The 20,559-nt window shown below is 46.4% G+C and overlaps 1 protein-coding gene across 2 annotated transcripts in view; it reads right to left on the bottom strand.

The window, feature by feature from the left end:
- The window catches only part of DOCK1 (dedicator of cytokinesis 1), a 549,533-nt gene that overhangs the window by 117,608 nt on the left and 411,366 nt on the right, over nucleotides 1-20,559 (bottom strand). The gene's annotated exons all lie outside the window — the stretch shown is intronic.

The following is a 20,559-nucleotide window of genomic DNA, read 5'->3' as shown; positions in this document are numbered from 1 at the left end:
ACAAAGGCAGGATGCAAGAGGAATTAGCATTAGGTCACAGATAATAAACTTAATTCCACTTTCTCTATTTAGACAGCAGGGAACAGCCAGAGTAGAAGGGAAATGTAGGTTACTTACTAGTAACTGCTGTCCTCTGACAGCGTTATCTCTTCAGCTAAGTGCACCTGGAGAAGCTCCCCATGCCCTGGCCATGTCACAGCTGCTAAAAGGCAGTGAGCCAGGAAGGAGGGAAGAAGAAATTCACCACCTGGGGTTTTAAGGAGGTCTCCATCACCACCTTCCACCACCACCTCCCGCCCATCACCCGTGGTCACTGCAGATTCTCTCACACTCACACCGCCTGCCGCTCTGAGAAAGGGATTCGCAGACATTATTTCATCAAGAAACCTATCAGCTGGACCTGGGACCAAAACAGCTACGACAAACGGCCCGTCACGGAGTTTGCTCTTTTGGTCACTAAAGAAACTGTAGGCAGAGTTATTTGACTTCTTCCCTGGGGACATTAAAATATAACCAGAAAGGAGGAATGAGTGTTTTTAAGTGACTATTAATGGAGGGATGCAGGCATTGCTGCCTTGTCCATTAACCAAGAGCAAGGGTTGGGCAGCAACATTCTTCAGCCTCAGGGTATGCCCGGTTAAATCTGAGTAACAGCTCTTATTGTTGAATTCTGTAATTGATTGGAAAAAAGAAAAGCTGAATACAGGACATTTAGGGCATCCTGACAAATTAATAAAGGATCCAGGACAAAAGTTGCAAAATTCAGGACATACTTTGCATATAGTGGATGAGCCTCCAGTCTTGGGCTGGGGTCTGTCCTGTCACCCTCAGCCCCCGGAAGTACAGGGTATGAGCTAGAGAGATGGTCTGAGTAACCCATCTGACCTTGGTCACTGTGTTGAGAGAGCCTCTGGGGATGTACACGCAGCAACGCCAGGGATCACAGAAGAGCCCCCAAGTGTCAGTGGAATACAACACCTTGTCATTACAGGGTGGGCTGTGCCATGATGCATAAGGACATGGGGCTTCTGACCACTCACACAGTTTTTTTTTCACTCATTTTTTTCCTTCAGCTTTAGAACTCTGCTATTCGCAGAGTACCCTAGGGTCCTCATGGGCTTTAAGAAGACACTCTTTCCAGCCCTCTATGACAATAATGACAAGTTTACTAAAACACACATTATTATTATAGGGTAATTATTTTGCCTCAAGATAGCACCCAAACAGTTGCAATATGCTGCTTCTAATTAAGCTCTGGGACAACTGCAGCTAGTTAAATAAAGACAGTTCTCAAAATGACTTTTAAAAAAATGCGTTGGCCGGACGCGGTGGCTTATGCCTGTAATCCCAGCACTTTGGGAGGCCAAGGCAGGCAGATCACGAGGTCAGGAGATCGAGACCATCCTGGCTAACACAGTGAAATCCTGTCTCTACTAAAAATACAAAAAAGTAGCCGGGTGTGGTGGCAGGCGCCCGTAGTACCAGCTACTCGGGAGGCTGAGGCAGGAGAATGGCATGAACCTGGGAGGCGGAGCTTGCAGTGAGCCGAGATCGCGCCACTGCACTCCAGCCTGGGCGACAGAGCGAGACTCCGTCTCAAAAAAAAAAAAAAAAAAAAAAAAAAAAAAAAATTTATATATATATATGTATACACACACACACACACATCATGCTAAAATAATGTGAAGGCTGAACAAAAACTTTTTAAGAAACTGACAACCGAGAAAGTGCAGGGCTGAGAGGCAGATTCTGTAATTCAGATTCCCTATAAATTTTTTAAAATACTGGAACACAAACAACATGGAAATTCAAGTAGCATGAGGAAAACTGAAGGAAAGATCAAAAAAAACCATAATCAGTGCAGTAAACAAAGATCAGATGGTGCTTGGGCTCAATGCATCAAGAGCTGTGTCACTTGCACAGAAACTTCCAGGACATGCATAAATGATATGCTACAGCCCACACGTGACGGGACAGAAACACAGCTACGCCTCGGGCCAGTCACCTAACGAGGCAAGGAGAAACATAACCAGAGACTAACTTTTAGGTAAGAAAATCTATTAGTCAGCCGCGTGTGGTGTGGGAGGCCAAGGTGGGCAGATCATCTGAGGTCAGGAGTTCAAGACCAGCCTGGCCAACATGGTGAAACTCTGTCTCTACTAAAAAAAAAAAAAAAAAAAAAAAATTACAGGCTGGGCGCGGTGGCTCACGCCTGTAATCCCAGCACTTCAGGAGGCCGAGGCAGGCAGATCATGAGGTCAGGAGATCGAGACCATCCTGGCTAACATGGTGAAACCCCATTTCTACTAAAAAATACAAAAAAATTAGCCAGGCATTGTGGTGGGCACCTGTAGTCCCAGCTACTCGGGAGGCTGAGGCAGGAGAATGGCATGAACCTGGGAGGCGGAGCTTGCAGTGAGCTGAAACTGTGCCACTGCACTCCAGCCTAGGCGACAGAGCGAGACTCCATCTAAAAAAAAAAAAAGAAATACAAAAACTAGCTGGGCGTGGTGGTGTGCACCTGTAATCCCAGCTACTCAGGAGGCTGAGGCAGGAGAATCACTGGAACCCAGGAGGCAGAGGCTGCAGTGAGCTGAGACTGTGCCACTGCACTCCAGCCCGGGTGACAGAGCAAGACTCCATCTCAAAAAAAAAAAGAAACAAAAAAACCCCACAAAAACTATTAGTTACTATAATTCATAAGTTATCTCTAATAAATGTGAAAGTAGGGAAAATAAATAAGAAAATCAAATGAGAAGCGTTTGCATACCAATCCGCTTTCTGTTACAGAGGAATACGAGACGGATCGCAGGCTGAGCCAAGTGTTTGGATGGGAGGCTGCCTTGCCAAAACTACATGAAGGGCTCTACACAGTGCGGGATCACAGTCCTTTGTCCAGCAGGCAATCCCAGGGCGTGCGGGGTATGAATGTGCCTGACTCTGCATCCTGACGAATCTACCTGTGCTGGACGCTGCTGGAGTCGGCTTTAGGTAAGAGAAGCCCTCCAGATTGTGAGTAAAGCGTAGGTATTTCGAAGGCAGTGGCCACATCTGCTTGTTCACCCAAGTGTCCTCAGTGCTGAGTCAGCATTTGGTGCAGAGTATGTGCTCACTAGGTAACGGACACAGGAATGAATGAGTAAGTGGATGGAAGAATAAGTGAATGAATGAATGGATGAAGGAGCTGGCTCAGAAGGTCAGGCTCTGGCCCAAATGGGAGCCTCAGCATTTGGGAGGCTAGAGTATTTGGCTGCCTCTGGCTCTCCTTGAGTCCTTGCAGAAAACCAGGTAGGTTTTCTGTGGTGGGATTCAGCTCTCTTCAGGTTCTTCTTATGCAAACTTCTCATTAGGGATTCTACCAGAAACGCCAGAAACTCAGGGGGAAGGGATCAAACACCTTGTGAACCACACATGTTATGAAGTTATGTCTTATTCTGAGCCCGGAGAATTAAGTAATTTCTAAAAAACAAACAAACAAACAAACAAAAAAAAAACAAACAAAAAAAAAACAAATGCTGTGAGAATTAAATGCTTCCAAGAATGCTGTCCTAAAAATGGTCAAAATCTATGGAAGGATTATTGGTAATCTAAAATTCAGGAGATAAAACCAAACGTACAAATAAATAATCCAGAAAGAATCACAGGGAAATTATGTCAACCTAAAAAGATTCAAAAAGCGATAAGGTCTCGAAGCCTGTGAATTTTATTTTTAATGGCTCAATGGAGAGAAATGTTTTCTCTTCTTGGTAATTGATTCCTGTCTCCAGGAAGCCAGAAGCATCATCTTTATCAAACTTGTCATAACATTATCCACTTAAAAAAATGTGAGGCCAATAGGAAAGGGAGACGGGTTCACTCCCAAGCCAATGCAATTAAAACAACAACAACAAACCAGGAAGCTTTCCTGACTTCTTTCTCTGCTATCCTGGACATTTAACCCCATTCGAAACAAAAACTACTAATTCTTGACAGTGTCAAACATGAGTTTAATTGTAGCCTACACATACACACATTTGTAAAATTAAAGTCTTAATTCACGTATATCTATCTATCGATGACTTCATGTTCATTTAAACATGGAGCTACCTGACCTTCAGAATGTTGTTCAGCACCACCAAGAAACGAGATGTGAGGGAACAGACATGTGAATTCGTTGGATTTAATCATTCCACGATGAATGCATGTATCATAACATCCACTGCACACCATGCACATACACAATTATTATCTGTCAATTGGAAATAGGATTAAAAAATGTCAAAACAAAAAATGTTGCTGAAGTTTTCAAGATCCTCATATTCTCCACCAACAAATGAAAGCGCTCAACCACAGCGCCTCTAAGCTCCGTGGAACTTGGAACCTACAGGTTTTGTTTTTTGACTTTTTAGATTAAAGGTAAGGAAGAGGTGTCATCACATGATACAAAGTTATTTGAACACCGATATGATTCTCCCTTGATTCGCCCTTGACACCTTACAGAATGTTAAGTCGCATTTAGTGAAAGAGAAGGACAAGCCCTGTGAATTCCGCAGTTCTGTGCGTCTTTGGGAGACAGGCTGGTGTGGCCGGCGAGGCTCTGCCTGCAGGAGGCACCTGCCGAGGTCCAAGCCTCTCGGAAGCACAAAGGTTCTAGAGGAGGTCCCGCCAGCCTTGCTTTTGTTCTTGGACCAAAAGGGCGGGTGGACGCAGTGCGTGGACTCCCGCAGGAGACCATCCCCCAAAGCTGCCTATTTGGAAAGCCATGTGCCAGTAATAAAAGTAGCACAGTCCTAAATAATTATGTGTTAACTGACTAGAGGGGAACTTAGCAAGTGAAAAGTAATCAGGAACCAATTTAACTATTCCAGGCTCCTGGCACAATTATAGGCCCTTGATTATGACAGAGCCTCAGGCCCTTCTAGCACCCCTGTTACCCAGTGTTTGCTGCCAATAAAACAGGAAGATGAGGAGCCTCATTACTACAGAGGGAGAATGTGGAGAAAGGCATGGAACTTCCAGTGGTTACACAGCCCCATTTCATCACAGTGTGAAGCTGTGGGGGTTTTTAAATTCCTTCCCTAAACTTACTTTACGTTACATAATTAGCTTGTTCACTTCAATAAGAGGGCATTTAAATACCTCCGGCATGAAAACAGGCTGCTTTGGGGGTGGAGACGATGTATCTTTTAACACAATGTTTTACCCAAAATAGGTGGGAAAAAAAGGAAACAAATTAAAAGCGACACATTCCTCCATCCCTGCAGAAAAATTGAGTCTAGCAATAGTAGCTGGGAATTTGCCTTCAAATGATTTCTGCATAATTCAGGGATGCTGGGAAGAGGCAAATTAAGGTGAAGTGGTAACAGAGATGCAGAGAATGTCACTTCAGTTCCATGGGAAGGAGAATGAATGCTTCACCTCAGCCGGTCTGTCTCCTGGCACCTCCCCACACGTGGCAGGGTGGCTCCTTCGTCCAGGTGGTGACTCACATGGCCAGTGACTTCCTACCTGGGGACCTTGACAGGGAAATGAAAACCACAGGTACGGAAAGAAGTGACTTCCAAGAAAGACCCCCAGTATCACAAGGGCAAAGTAATGCAAAGCTGGGGGCCCGGGTGGGATCTGCCTCGTGTCTTTGAGATTTGGGAAATGGTGGGAAGACCAATGTCACTGGAAAGTTTTGGGAATGAGGTGAGAGGGATCACCTGGGCCAGACTGTGAGAGAGAGGGATGTGGGGCTCTGGAGTCTGCATATTTGCTTGTGGGCAACAGGGGTGGAGAGGGCGGAGGGCGGGGGGAGGGGGGCTGAGGATTTTAAAGCCAGGAAGGGACCTCTGGGGTCAGGAGCAGGAAAGCCAAAAGATTTCATTGCTATTACTTCCTGTCTGCACTACACTGAGTTTCTTTTTTCCAAGATTTCCTTTCTTTTCTTTTTCATATCAATAAAAGCTTAAACATCCATCAAACTCTTAACTGAAACCTAAATTGCCCTGGACCTCTCTGCTGGTCAGCCCTGCTAGGCACAGGCGTGGGCTATGATGCCGAAAAGAACACAGAGGATTCTCAGGGCGTGTCTGCTCTAGCCTTAGGCCGTGTCATCCCCACTTGGGCCTCATGAGCCAAGATTACCGGGCCTTTGCCTACTAATCTGATGCCTGCTAAACAGAGTGACATGCTGTATGCATAGCATCCCAGTTTCCACCAAAACAGCATTCCTGGCCAAGGAATTGTCATGGGCCAAAGGTAAGAAATCCTGAAAGTAGTCAGTTCCCAGCCACCGGGTTCTCCATCCTCTCCTAAACGACCACCTCTAGTTTCTGCTGCTTTGCTGCTAAGCATCTGGTGAGTACCCACTAAGTTCCAGACACTGTCATTGCTTTCACATAGATCATGTGATTTAATGCTCACAAGTCTTCCGGGGTATGAATCACCCAATATTTTACATATGAGGAAAAGGAGGCTTTTGGATGCATATGCCACATCGTGTATACCACTCATTTATCTGTTGATGGACACTTGAGTACTCCTACCTTCTGGCAACTGTGAATAATGTTGCTATGAACATCGGTGTACAAATATCTCTTCAAGTCCTTACATTCAAGTACTTTGGATATAGACTGAGAAATAAAAATAAAATCCTAAGTTTCCCAAAGGACTGAACAGACCCCTTCTTGGCCAAAGGGACCCCAGAGAAGCCTTAAAAACTGAATCCAGGCCGGGTGCCGTGGCTCATGCCTGTAATCCCAGCACTTTAGGAGGCCAAGGTGGGTGGATCACCAGAGGTCAGGAGTTCAAACTAGACTGGCCATCTCTACTAAAAATACAAAAAGTAGCTGGGCGCGGTGGCAGGCGTCTGTAATCCCAACTACTCGGGAGGCTGAGGTAGGAGAATCGCTTGAACCTGGGAGGTGGAGGTTGCAGTGAGCCAGATGGTGCCATTGCACTCCAGCCTGGGCAACAAGGGCGAGACTCCATCTAAAAACAACAACAACAATAACAACAACAAAATACCAGAAACAACAACAACAACAAAAACTGAGTCAGGCCATGACCATGATGGGATGAATTCTCTCCTAAGGAGGAAGCAGAAACTAGCTCTAGAAAACGAGAAGCAGACAACTCATTCCTATATCACCTGTAGCCACCTGTCTGAGCCACAACTGGACTCCCCCTCCCTCTTTGCAGTTTCCATGTGACAGCTTGCCAGTTTCACACTGCATGCCCTCCTGCTGAGAGGCCACCAACTGCAGGGTGGCTCTGGCCCGTCTAAGGAGGATGTGCAGTGAGGGTTTTCGTGGCCTCTGTTTGACCTTTTGACATCAGAGGGCCAAAACCTCCACCCTCAGGTCATCCTAATGCTGGTATTTTTTTGACCATGGGACCCACAAAGAGGCATGGCTCAATCGCACATGCGTGTGTTTCTCCTTCATTAATATTCATGACTTCTTCTACAGCTTATTGATTATGCATACTTACAACCCACTCAGCTTAAATTCCTGTCTCATTCCTCCTCCCTGGAAGTGCTTGCTCCTGGCAGAAGCTGGAGGCCACGCTTCCTAGGCTGCGGAATGGCTGGACTGCAGGCTGCAACCCTTTATGAGAAATAAAGCTGTGCTTTCCCAATTTATGAACCTCATGATTCTTCAGGAGACGATACCCAGAAGTGGAATTGCCAGATCATCTGGTAATTCTATTTTAAAGTTTTAGAGGAACCATCCTACTATTTTCCATAGTGGGTGTGCTGTTTTACATTCCCAGCAACAGTACACAAGAGTTCCAATTTCTCCACACCCTCATCAACACTTGTTATTTCCCTCTTTTTTTCTGATGTAGCCATCCTAATGGGTGTGAGGTGGTTTAAAAAAAGTTTTATTAGAACACAGCAAAACTCTTTTACTAGGGATTACCCAGCCATTTCCCCAGTCCACCAGCAGTGCTGAGTAGGTGTGCCTGTGTTGGTCCTTTAAAGAAAATTTGCCAAGGTCTGAAAAGTTGTGATTCAGTTCTGATACGTCCGCTTTACAAATTTTGAAGAGTTCTCCACCTACTTTCTTTTGGTGGGGAGTTGGAGAGTTCACACCTGTTTCTAAGTCATCAAAAAATAAAATTCGTTTGATCAAAAAGACCTTAAAATGCTCCCTCCAAAGCTTACAGACAATTAGCCACCATGAGCCCTAACGTGGAGTGAGCAAATGTCGGGATAAACCAGTTTGGAAATCCAGGTAGGCAGGTTGCCTCAACTTGCACCTCCAGAGCACCAAGCCCATCCTCACTAACAGTCTAATTTCAGGATTATGTTTTAAATATCATAGGTCACCCACTCTCTCTCCACTCTCCCCTACTTGGTCCTTCTTATTCGCCTCTACCTCCTCCCAATCCTGCCTGGTCCACCTATTTCAACTTCGCAAAATAAGTGTTGACGGATTTAGCAGCAGCTTGGGTAATGAAAAAAACACCTCCAAGACAAACACATCAGAAATGCCCATCAGCAAACATCAGGAAGTGAGAAGTCTTTACGGCTGGGGGAGGCCGCGAGAGAGGGCAAAGCCTGACTGTAAGACTCCATCCCGGCAAATAAAGAAGGGTCCTGGGTTGCCCCAGAGTCCCCGCCCCAGCACCCCATGTCTGCTGACTCCAGAATCCTCATCCCAGCACCCCAGTGTCTGCTCACCCTAGAGACCTCTGCCCCAGCACCCCAGTGTCTGCTCACCCCAGAGACCCTGCCCCAGCACCCCAGAGACCGTGCCCTAGCACCACAGTGTCTGCTCACCCCAGAGACCTCTGCCTCAGCACTCCAGTGTCCATCCCTCAGGCCTCCTCCCTCCTCCCCCAGGCTCCTCCTGTTGTCCTGTGATCACTAATTGAATGAGTGAAGGACAGCCATGGATGGGCAGAGGAAGCAGGGAGATCACACCACTGCACTCCAGCCTGGGTGACAGAGTGAGACTCCGTCTCAAAAAGAGAAAAAAGGTAATTAAGGTTAAACAAGATCATTAAGATATGGCCTATCCCATCTGACTGGTGTCTTTATAACAAGAAGAGATTAGGACGCAGACACACAGGGGAGAGGCCATTTGAGGACGCGGGGGGAAGGTAACCCTCTAGCAGCCAAGGAGAGAGGCCTCAGAATGAAACCAACACATCTCACACCTTGATCTTGGACGTCAGACTCCACAACTGTGTGAAAAGAAGTTTCTGTTGTTTAAGCCCCGCTACCCAATCCTGAAATTGGGTCAAATAATAACCAGAAAGAGCAGGAGCCTCAAGGTCATAAGTGATCTATAAGTGACAGGTCATGTTGATTCATGTCCTATCACTTTGAGGCTGTGCAACCCTCCTCAAGTTAATAACAGCTCTGAACTCTTTTTCCTTATTGAGGTCTTGAGAAGAAGAAGATTAGAAGCCTCAGTGTCTATAGAGAGCCTGGGTCCTACCAGCTGTTCAATAATTGGTAGCTACCGTTGAGAGCATGGTAAAGATACAAAAGATGGCGGCTTCTGTCATCTTCTTTGCTGTGTGTTTCAAAAGAGGTCTCCGAAGGATCTTCTCAGCTTGCAGTGGGCAAAGGAGAATTGAGGAGGTTAATGTCCATGATAGCCTGGCTGCTGTCAAAGCTCTTAGGAAAAGAGAAAGTCTTGTAGCTGAGAGCTTTCAGCTCCTTGATTTTATGGTGGCTCAGAATTATTATCATTCAATTATTGAGCACGTGGGACTTTTTTCAACTGTCACTGTCCATGTACTATTTCTAAATCTTTTCCTTATTATTGTATTTGTTATAGTGATCTATGATTAAGGATCTTTGATGTCACTTTTTTTTTAGACAGAGTTTCACTCTTGTCATCCAGGCTGGAGTACAATGGAGCGATCTTGGCTCACTACAACCTCTGCCTCCCAGGTTCAAGAGGGTGTCCTGCCTCAGCCTCCCCGGTAGCTGGGATTACAGGCGTGCACCATCACACCTGGCTAATTTTTGTATTTTTAGTAGAGATGAGGTTTCACCATGTTGCTCAGGCTGGTCTCGAACTCCTGGGCTCAGGTGATCCACCCTTCTCGGCCTCCCAAAGTGTTAGGAGGACAGGCGTGAGCCACCACATCTGGCCTGGTGTCACTCTTGTAACTGTTTTGGGGTGTCAGGAACTGCATCCATCTACGACAGAGAGCTTAATGGATAAATGTTGCGTGTGTTCTGACTGCTTCACCAACTGCCCTTTTCCCTGTCTCTAGCTCCCTCCTCAGGCCTCCCTATTCCCTGAGATATAATGATCCTGAAATTGGGTCAAATAATAATCCTACAATGGCCACTGCATGTTCAGTGAAAGGAAGAGCCACACACTCTTACCTGAAACCAAAGCTGGAAATGACGAAGCTGAGTGAGGAAGGTGTGTAGGAAGTGGAGACAGGCCGAACGTCAGGCCTCTCTGTGCCAGTTGGCCAAGCCGTGAATGCAAAGGAAAAGTTCTTGAAGGAAATTAAAAGTGCTACTCCAGTAAACACACGAATAAGAAAATGAAACAGGCTTACTGTTGAAAGTATGGTAAAGACACAAAAGATGGCGGCTTCTGTCATCTTCTTTGCTACGTGTTCAAAAGAGGTGTCCGAAGGATCTTCTCAGCTTGCAGTGGGCAAAGTTTTAGCGGTGAAACGTTTTTATGGAGAAAGTTTCAGTGGTGTGAATAGAAGATCCAATCAGCCACAACATTCCCTCAAGCCAAAGCCTAATTGAGAGCAAGGCCTTAAACTCTCTTCAATTCTATGAAGGCTGAGAGGTGAGGAAGCTGCAGGAGAAAAGTCTGAAGCTACCAGAGGTTGGTTCTTAAGGAAAGAAGCCATCTCCATAACATAAAAGTGCAAGGTAAACAGCAAGTGCTGATGGAGAAGCTGCAGCAAGTTCTTCAGAAGACCTAGAATAGACCATTGATGAGGGTGGCTACACTAAAAAGCAGATTTTCAGTGTAAATGCAACCACCTTATATTGGAAGATGTCATCTAGGACTTTCATGTTTAGGAAGGAGAAGTCAATTCTTGGCTTCAAAACTTCAAAGGACAGGCTGACTCTGTAGCCGGGGGCTAAGGCAGCTGGTGAATTTAAGTAGAAGCCAATGCTTGTTGGTTATTCTGAACGTCCAAGCGCCCTTAAGAATTATGCTAAATCTACTCTGCACGTGCTCTATAAATGCAAGAACAGAGTCTGGATGACAGCACATCTGTTTGGAGCATGGTTTACTGAATGTTTTAAGCCCACTGTTAAGACCTGATACTCAGAAACAAGATGCCTTTCAAAAATATTACTGCTCATTGACAATGCACCTGGTCACCCAAGAGCTCTGATGGAGACGTACAAGGAGGTGAATGTTGTTTTCATGACTGCTAACACAACATCCATTCCGCAGTCCATGAATCACGAAGCCATTTTGACATTCAAGTCTTATTATTTAAGAAATACATTTTATAAGGCTATAGCTGCCAGAGAGAGTGATTCCTCTAATGAATCTGACCAAAGTAAATTGAAAACTTTCTGGAAAAAATTCAGCATTCTAAAAGCCATTAAGAATAGTCATGATTCATGGGAGGAGGTCAAAATATCAACATTAACTGGAGTTTGGAATAAGTTGATTCTAATCTTCATGGATGACTTTGACGGGTTCAAGACTTCAGAGGAAGAAGTAAATTCAGATGTCGTGGAAATAGCAGAGAACTAGAATTAGAAGTGGACTGTGAAGATGTGACTGAATTGCTGCAATCTCATGATACAACTTGAATGGATAAGGAGTTCCTGCTCATGCTTGTGAGCAAAGAAAGTGGTTTCTTGAGAAGAATCTACTCCTGGTGAAGATTCTGATAACATTGTTGAAATGACAACAAAGGATTTAGAATATTACATAAAGTTAGTTGCCAAAGCAGTTGGCAGAGTTTGAGAGGACTGACTCCAATGTGAAAAGTTTTAGTGTGTGTAAAATGCTATCAAACTGCATCACAGGCTACAGAGAAATCTCGTGTGAAAGGAAGCATCAAATGATGTGCAAATTCCACTGCTGCCTTATTTTAAGAAATTGTCACAGCCACTTCAGCCCTCAGCAACCACCATCCTGATCAGTCAGCAGCCATCAACATTGGCGCAAGACTCTCATCAGCAGAAAGAGGAAGACTTGCTGAAGCCTCAGATAATTGTTAGCATTTTTTAGCAATAAAGTATTTCTATTAAGGTATATACATTGCATTTTTAAGACATACTTTTCACACTTAAGAAAATACATTATAGTATAAACATTAACTCATATATGCGCTGGGAAACCAAAAAATCTGTGTGACTTGCTTTATTGCGAAATTCACTTTTTCGTGGTGGTCTGGTAGGGAGCCCACAGTATCTTGAATATATAGCTTTGACTATATATTCAAAGAGATAAGATATAATCACCTACCCTAAGCCTAAGAACGGTTTCCACCACTTTGTCCTTGTAAACGAATTACTCCTTTCCCATTTTGTAGTTCAAGTCTGCTACCTTTTCATATCAAGACCATCTGGTCTTTATTCTTTCCTGGACATACAGGAGTTCGACTACCAAGAAACCCTGAGCGTCCTCCTTAACAAAAGCCCAGGCTTGAGATGTGGAAGGCTGGATTCAAGCTTTGGTTGGTGTTGAGAAGCAGGTTAACATGGTGGTTAGAGCAGGGACTCCAGGAACAAACACCCAGAGATGAAATCCAGGCTGTACCACTGACCAGTTGGTTGTGTAAACACTGAGTAGATTTCTCAGATTCTGCATCTGGGAAACGGGTGTCAAGAGCACACCAGCCTCCTAAGTGGTAACCATCAAATAAGCTCACATTGCACAGAGTGCCCAGAACAGCTTCTGACACATAGTTAGCAAAATGAAAGACTTAGGAAGTCTGCAAATTACTCTCAAGTACTCAAACAGTGAGGGCCAGCTTAAAGGATACGCTACAAGCCATCAGTTGGTTGCCAATCTTTAATCCGAAAACCCCATTCCACGAGAGTGACCTGGGTGGGTGCTTTGGCTATCCTTATCGTGATCAAAAGCAGAAACCGCAGAATGATAATAGTTAGAAATTGTTTTCTGTTGTGAGCTTTGTGTTTTCTTAATGAGTGTTATGATTTAGAGAAATGGGTTCTCCTTGTTGAATTCCACACCATGCAAGGTATGTAGATGAGCTAAAATGTTTCAGGGACTCTCCCGGGCTGTGCGTGGATTGGATGTGTGTGTGTAAGAAGCCCAGTGTTGAAGGACAGTGCCCAACACTGGACCCTGCGTTCTAGTGGTAAGAAGCTGTGGGTCTGGAGGATGCTGGTTCCCTAAGATGACTATCAGTGCAAATTGAATCTTGCCTCCAGAATACTTTTGGTTTGCTTCTAACGAATCATTTACCGAGGCTCAGGCGGAGCACCTCAAATGACAGGGAAGGGGGTTTTATGAAGCCTAAGAACAGACTGTATGCACTGATTGTACAAAAGTGTTTTTCATAAATGTCTGTGTGTGTGGCTGACTTTGATATGACTTTCTTTGATTATAACCTGGTAGCGAAGTGGTGAGATAACAGTTAACTTACACCCATGTCTAGTGAGGACCAATTCACAGTATCTTTGAAAAAAAATAACTGAAATACTGCCTTTGCTCAGCTCCCAGTGGTGGGGCTCTCCGCCAAGAGAGGTGTGACTGGGAGCTGCATGAGACTTCAGCTGCCACATCTGCAAAATGGGTTGAGAAAGAAAGCTGCCCTGAGATGACATGCACATGGGTCCCCAGTCCCACCCAGAAACCCCAGTGGAAGCCAAAGGGGTTTAGAGACCTAGAGGCTGTTTTCTCCATCTGCCCTGCAAGAAATCTACTTTCCAGGCATTTCTGATTTCTATTATTGACAGAATTCTTTAATGAATGCCTGATTAATGGCAAGCCTGAGATGACAGGCAGATGATGGTTAAGGTCACTTCCTGTTTCCTAGGAGACATGGCTGGTGCTGTACTGTCAACTGAATTTGAGATGGGTGATTTTTGCTCAGCCCCTCTCTTGCTGTTTGACACTTGAGTTCCAGGGTGGAAGGCATCAGAAGCAGATTCTCCCCAACCGTGGGCTCCTGTGCCAGCATCTACCTCACACTTCCTCCCCATGGCCTTGAGATTATCTTTGTTTTCCTGCTGTTCCTTCATCCTGGGACCACTCACAGCTAGGCTGGGAGAGCCACCGCTCCCACTCCTCAAGAACCAAGAGCCAGCTCGGCATGGAGCATCCTGCTCCACTGCCCGCTCTCCCAGGAGGATGAAGCAGCACAGGGCCTTATTCCACAGGAGGCTTTGGCACCACACAGGAGCGAGGGAAGTGCTGAACACCAGCTCGGATGCCAAATGCACCGCAGGGGAGGAGCAGCCTTCCCGTTCTTCCCATGAAGGAGAAGGGAGCTCCCATTGATCAAGCAGCTCTAACATGCTACCTGCTGGGCCAGGAGCTCACAAATGCCCTCTCAATTACTCTCCCCAATTTGCTGGTGGCAATGAAGAATCGATGAGGTTTGCCACTTGCCCAGGCTACCCAGCTTGTAGGTGGCAGAACTCAAAGAATCTGCCACGTGACTGCCCATCCTTCTGTGCACCTCACGGATCAGTGGCCACGTGGTCTGGAGAAGGGCGACGCTGAAACCCAGACTCATCACCCACAGAGGAAGACCCCACAGATCTATTCAAGTGCCTGGTGTTACAGAAAAGTACCCTTTGTGGATAATGATGTTTGGCTTTTAGAAGATACATCAGAGAAACTGCAATTTAAGTGGCCAGCCTTTGCTTCAGCACAATTGGCTGGAAGGAACCACAAGCACTTTGCTCAGCCACCAGAAATATCCACAGGAGAGACGTCCCCATCAGAGGGGACATCTTTGAGAGGCTGGAGGGAGGCACGGTGCCAGACACACACCAGCACCACCCTTAGGCAAATCAGTGAACTCACTGGGCAGAGCGGCCATGGGGAAGATAACGTCTCCTGTGACTCTGGTCTGGTGTTTGCGCCTTACCCCTCATTTTTATGTTGAAATCCTCACCCACAAGGTCCTCCCCCAGCAGAGAGGGAAGCACTGAACACCAGCTCGGATGCCAAATGCACTGCGCGGGAGGGGCAGGCTTCCCATTCTTCCCACGAAGGAGAAGGGAGCTCGCATTGATCAAGCATTGATCAGTCATCCAGAACTTGTGAAACAGACTGGGGCGAGCACACGGGGAAGCACACGGTATCCTCCATAGCACGCTTTCTACATAGTATGTTCTCAGGTCACATCCCAATGACTGATTATTGATTATTGGTCACAGTCTGTGACTAAGATGCAACTATTCTTAACAGTGCACTTTCCATTCTAGACAGTCTAGTCAAGGGATCAGTACCCTTTTTCTGCAAATGACCAGATAGTAAAGAAGTCAGGCCTTGCAGACCATATGGTTTCTTCTGCATCTACTAATAGACTCTGCTATTACAATAGCGCAAAAGCAGCCACTGACAATAAAAAAAGGCAATGGGTATGACTATGTGCCAATAAAACTTTATTGATAGACAGTAAAATTTAAATTTCATATAATTTTCATCGGTTATGAAATATTATTCTTGCCTTTTTTCAATCCTTTAAAAACATAAAAACTATTCTTAGCTGGTGGGGCGCACACACACACTACAGATGGAGGGCTGGATTGGGGTCATCAGTTACAGCTTGTCAAACCCTGGCTTAGAAAATTATGTGTGTGCCGGCTGGGTGCAGTGGCTCATGCCTGTAATCCAGCACTTTGGGAGACTGAGATGGGTGGATCACTTGAGGTCAGGAGTTCGAGACCAGCCTGGCTAAGATGGTGAAACCCCGTCTCTAAGAAAAATACAAAAGCTATCCAGGCATGGTGGCACATGCTTGTAACTCCAGCTACTTAGAAGGCTAGGCAGGAGGATCACTTGAACCCTGGAAACAGAGGTTGCAGTGAGCTGCAATCATGCCACTGCACTCTAGCCTGGGCAACAGAGTGAGACTCTGTCTCCAAAAAAAAAAAAAAAAATTATAAAATTATGTGTGTGCCAATCTGCCATGGCCTATCATTCTTTTTTTTTTTTTTTTGAGACAGAGACTCACTCTGTCTCCCATACTAGAGTGCAGTGGCATGATCTCGGCTCACTGCAACCTCCACCTCCTGAATTCAAGTGATCCTCATGCCTCAGCCTCCCAAGTAACTGGGATTACAAGTGTGTGCCACCACACCTGGCTGATTTTTGTATTTTTTGTAGAGACAGGTTTTGCTATGTTGACCAGGATGGTCTTGTACTCCTGACCTCAGGTGACTGGCCCGCCTCGGCCTCCCAAAGTGCTGGGATTACAGGTGTGAGCCACTGTGCCTGGCCTCTTGCTCATTCATTCTTTAAGCAGAAGGAGCACCCAGGTCATGTCTGGAACTGACCTGGTCTGGAAAGGGTGACAAAGTAAATTTAGCAGGGCGGGGGTGGGGGGGAGAGGTACAGCTGAGCGGAAGGAGGCTGTAGAGGTGACTGGGTGTCTACCTCATGCAGAAGGTGGGGGAATCATCCACAACGATGGGGAGTGGGCTCAGAGCACCTCCTTGGGGATTGGAGGGGACTGTGCTCAGTCTTGGGGACACAGGTGAAAGTGGGGTCTGGGATCAAGTGAAGGTCAAGAGCGAAAGGTACATTTTGAACTTGGTCTCAGTCTGCTTATAAAGAAATCCTTGTAAATCAGTGAGACAGCACTGAAGAGGGATTTTAGAACAAGAACCTAAAAAAGAAGGCTGAGAAAAAAGCCTTGGAGAATGTCAGTATTTCTTCTGGGCAGAAAAAAAAAAGGTGAGCTTGAGAGAGAAAGAGAGAGAGAGAAGAGAAGACAAGACAAGAGAAGAGAGAGGATAGAGAAAGGAAAGAAGGGAAGGAGGGAGGAGAGGGGAGGAGGGGGAGGGGAGAAAAGGGCAGGGGAGAGAGAGAGAGTGAGAGGGAGAGAAGGAATGAGACATGCCAGAGGGAAAAGGGGCAGATGTGGGGTCATGGAAGATACTGGACAAGAGCACTTCAAAGCAAGGGCGGCACCAACCGTGTCTGAGACCGGAGAGGGCGGTAATGTGGGCTTAGTGATGAGGACACCACTGGTAACGCAGTAGAACAGATTTCATTAGCCTCATAGGGAGACGAAGAGTGAGCGAAGGCTGGGGACCTAGGAGCCACTCTGTGTGGTCTGGTTGTGAAGGACAAAACAGGAGTGTCCACAGTGAGGGTTAGGGTGAGGTCAAGGGAGCTTCCCTGCAGTAGAAGAATCTGGAGGTGAAGGGACAATCGACAGGGAAGGCTGGAGCCTTCAGATGACTCGGAGCCCCAGATCCGGGGTTTCCTGGGGGCACATCCATTCTACACCCACCACAACTAGTGCTTAATAAATATTTTTAAAACAAGCGAGTGCCTAAGTGAATGGCATTGTGGCCGGATTTTAAACTGAGGATCTGCCACCTTACCACCACTGTTATTCTTGTCTCTGTCTCTTCTCTCCCCATGTCTAGTTTCGGGCTCACCACTGTCCCTGGGACACCTCTGCTCACCCCATCTGCCTTGAGCCCATTCCCCAAGCTGCTGTTGGGTTTACAGCCCCCACCTCCCTTCCCCGGCTCTGACCTCTTTCCGGACTCTCCATCCCGGTGCACGGTGTCTGATTTGATGCTATAAAACCTGACAGGTTTCCAGCCACGTGGCCACGCTAGAGGGAGCCCTGGGCATCTCATTCTACTTATGCAAGGACTTACACAACTGCTCCTTGGTTGCACCGGCCCCTGTGTGTTGGCGACCCCCGAATACCCAGCCAGCCGCTGGAAAGATTCGAAATAGATTTTTAAACCAGCTCCACATCTGCCTCTGCTTTTCCTGCCAGATTCCTTTTTTTTTTTTTTTTTTCTTTCTTTCTTTTTTTTTAATGACTCCTTTATTTCTTCCATGCTCTTGTCTTAATTATAAAGAGGTGAGTCAAAGGCCAGTGTCTGCAAGGTCAGGCCCCAGAAGCTTTTGCTCTTAGATGGCTACTGGGACTGGGAGTAAGAAGAGGAAAAAACCTAATGAGTTATTGTGGGCACCAATGAGGGTACAAGGGCTCTGGCTTCTAACTTGTTGACTGCTCTGCTACAACAGCCCGCGAGGCAGATTCCACGGCCTATATAATATGGTGATCATGGCTTCTCCACCTTATGGGTTGATTTAAGATGAAATGCGATCCCAGACAAGTGGACCACTGGACAAAAGCCAGCTAGCATCTTGCCCTCGCCCTCTACCCATCACTGGCAAGCAACTCCTAGGTCATGCCAGAAGGACGCATGGAGCAAAGACCAAAGCCTGTCTGCAGCAGAGCTCAGGTTAAACACAATTAGTAAGGCAGAGCCGATCAGACACGTGGCCACATGATGCTCTGCTTCCAGGCAGGGCACGGGTGGCCCAAAAGCCACTTTCGCACTTGACTGTGAATATGGGCTGTCCATGGCCCATAGGGGATGGAATTCAGGATTTCCTTGTTCCGTCTAGTAAATCGTATTCACCAATATAACAGTTCTACTTTCCATATAACTCCCCATTTTACCACTCGAATATGGCCACAGCGATGGTTTGCACTGACTTTGCTATTAACAGGAGGCAACTGGGTGATCATGGGCTAACGATCATCTACCTTCTTAATGCTAACTGACTTATTACCCATAAACACATGCAGGAAGTGCTCTGGGAAGCTCCTGCCCGCCGAACACATGCAAGTTAAGCTTCTTAATTGAAAATATAATCTGTATTGCAGAGATTAAAATATATTGGATTCATTTTGGCTAAATTCTTCCCCATTGTCCCACATACATTTTCTTTATGCTACACAATCAAATCAGTTCCCCTGCTACGGAAATTATTTCAACACAATAAATCAATTTTATAGTGAAGCTATGACTGAATGTCCTATTTAAAGGAAAAGCAAATCAGGGATGGAAACAATTTTCTTACTGATGTGATCAGTATTTGCGCCACGCGCCTTTGGTGATCTCTCTTGGTTTTATCTTTTCTGATTTCTTCATTTTCTTTTCCTCCCCTTTGTGGTCCTTGGGGAAGGCAATCAGTTTTGTGTGGTAGAGAGAAGGCAAGGAGGCAGACCCCTGCCATCAGAGTGCCAGAGCAAGTCACAGAGGGGACCCTTTGGCAAGGCTGGCTTCATCATTCCAGTCTCTGATGAAGGGACAGCTCCAGCACCCATGCTCCAAAGCCTTTCCCAGACCTCCCTGCCCACAGCAACGCAGCCTTCCAGGCCCCTCTGGCCCCTTGTTATACTGTATCTATTTCTATTCATAACACTCAGTCTCTGACATTGCATGGCCCAGTTCCAGGTTTGCTGGATTACTCTCTGAGCCCCTGCCTAAGTAGAAGGCAAACTCCACGAAGGCAGAGGCTTGGTCAGCCTCATTCAGCATGACATCCCCAGCATTTAAAATAGGTCCTGCTACAAAAGTCCAATCATAATCAAAACACCTTATACAATGAGATCACTCCGCCACGCCATGCCCAAAGCATTCGTGAGCTTCACTCTCACTGCAGGAAGCTCGGGGAGGGAAAGCAGTTATCAGAGTGGCCTTGAGGCCCTGACATATGCTTGTAGGAGGGACCCAGTGCTGGGCCCCGGCCCTGCCTCCGTCCTTCCTACGCACTGGGTCTTTGCACGTGCTGCTGCCTCTCCCCAGGAGGCTGCTGTCTCCTGGACACATGGTGAACTCCTTCCAATGTCACGGCTCTCAGCCATCCCAGACCTACTAGTCTCCTCACATGCTCTTAGAGAACCGCGTGCCTCTCCTTCAGTGTGCCTGCATCACACCTGTCATCTCATTCGGTTGCTCAAGCCATGTCCAGTGTGCCTCCTCTTCACCCCCAGCCTCTCAGCTCCCAGAAAACAGGCTCCACACCTGCGTTGGCTCACACAGTTCCCGTCATCTAGCACTCTGCCCAGCCCTTAGCAGGCGCTCGATGCACACCCAATAGGGAAAGAATGAACAAACTTTGCAACGAAAATAATCCACAAGTATATGCATTATTTTCACTTTGAATGTCATTGAACTTAGCAAATCAGTATCTAGTTGTGTCCTTACGCACATTTCTACTTAAAGGTGGGAAAAGAGAAGGGAAATAAGTCCTGAGCAAGGACCATGCCCCAGACAGGCTGCCAGCCGCATTAAAGATGCCACCTACCTTCAGTAGAAGGGCCTGATGACTCCCCTAAGGCCACTGTCTTCTTTACCCTTCAACAGCGAGAAGTCAGAGCCTCTGGGTACAAGAATACGAACCAAACACCTTGAGGAGTCGAAGTAAGAGCTCAGGCCTCTTCCAAGAACACCAAGAACAGGCAAGGCACTGCTAGCAGCGTGGGAGTGGCACACACAGAACATGCAGGCCCACTGGCAGGTTTCAAAGACTTCCTGTTGTCGGATTTTCAAAGCTGGCCAAGTTCATTATCTCAACTAACCCAACCCTATGAGGCGGCTCCGGGACATGTATTAAGTTGCTATTCAAGAGGCTGCAGCCCAAGATGGTTTTGGTGAAT

This window comes from Macaca mulatta, chromosome 9 (assembly GCF_049350105.2).
Source record: "Macaca mulatta isolate MMU2019108-1 chromosome 9, T2T-MMU8v2.0, whole genome shotgun sequence".
Taxonomy (NCBI): Eukaryota; Metazoa; Chordata; class Mammalia; order Primates; family Cercopithecidae; genus Macaca; species Macaca mulatta.
This window is presented reverse-complemented; position numbering and strand designations above follow the sequence as displayed.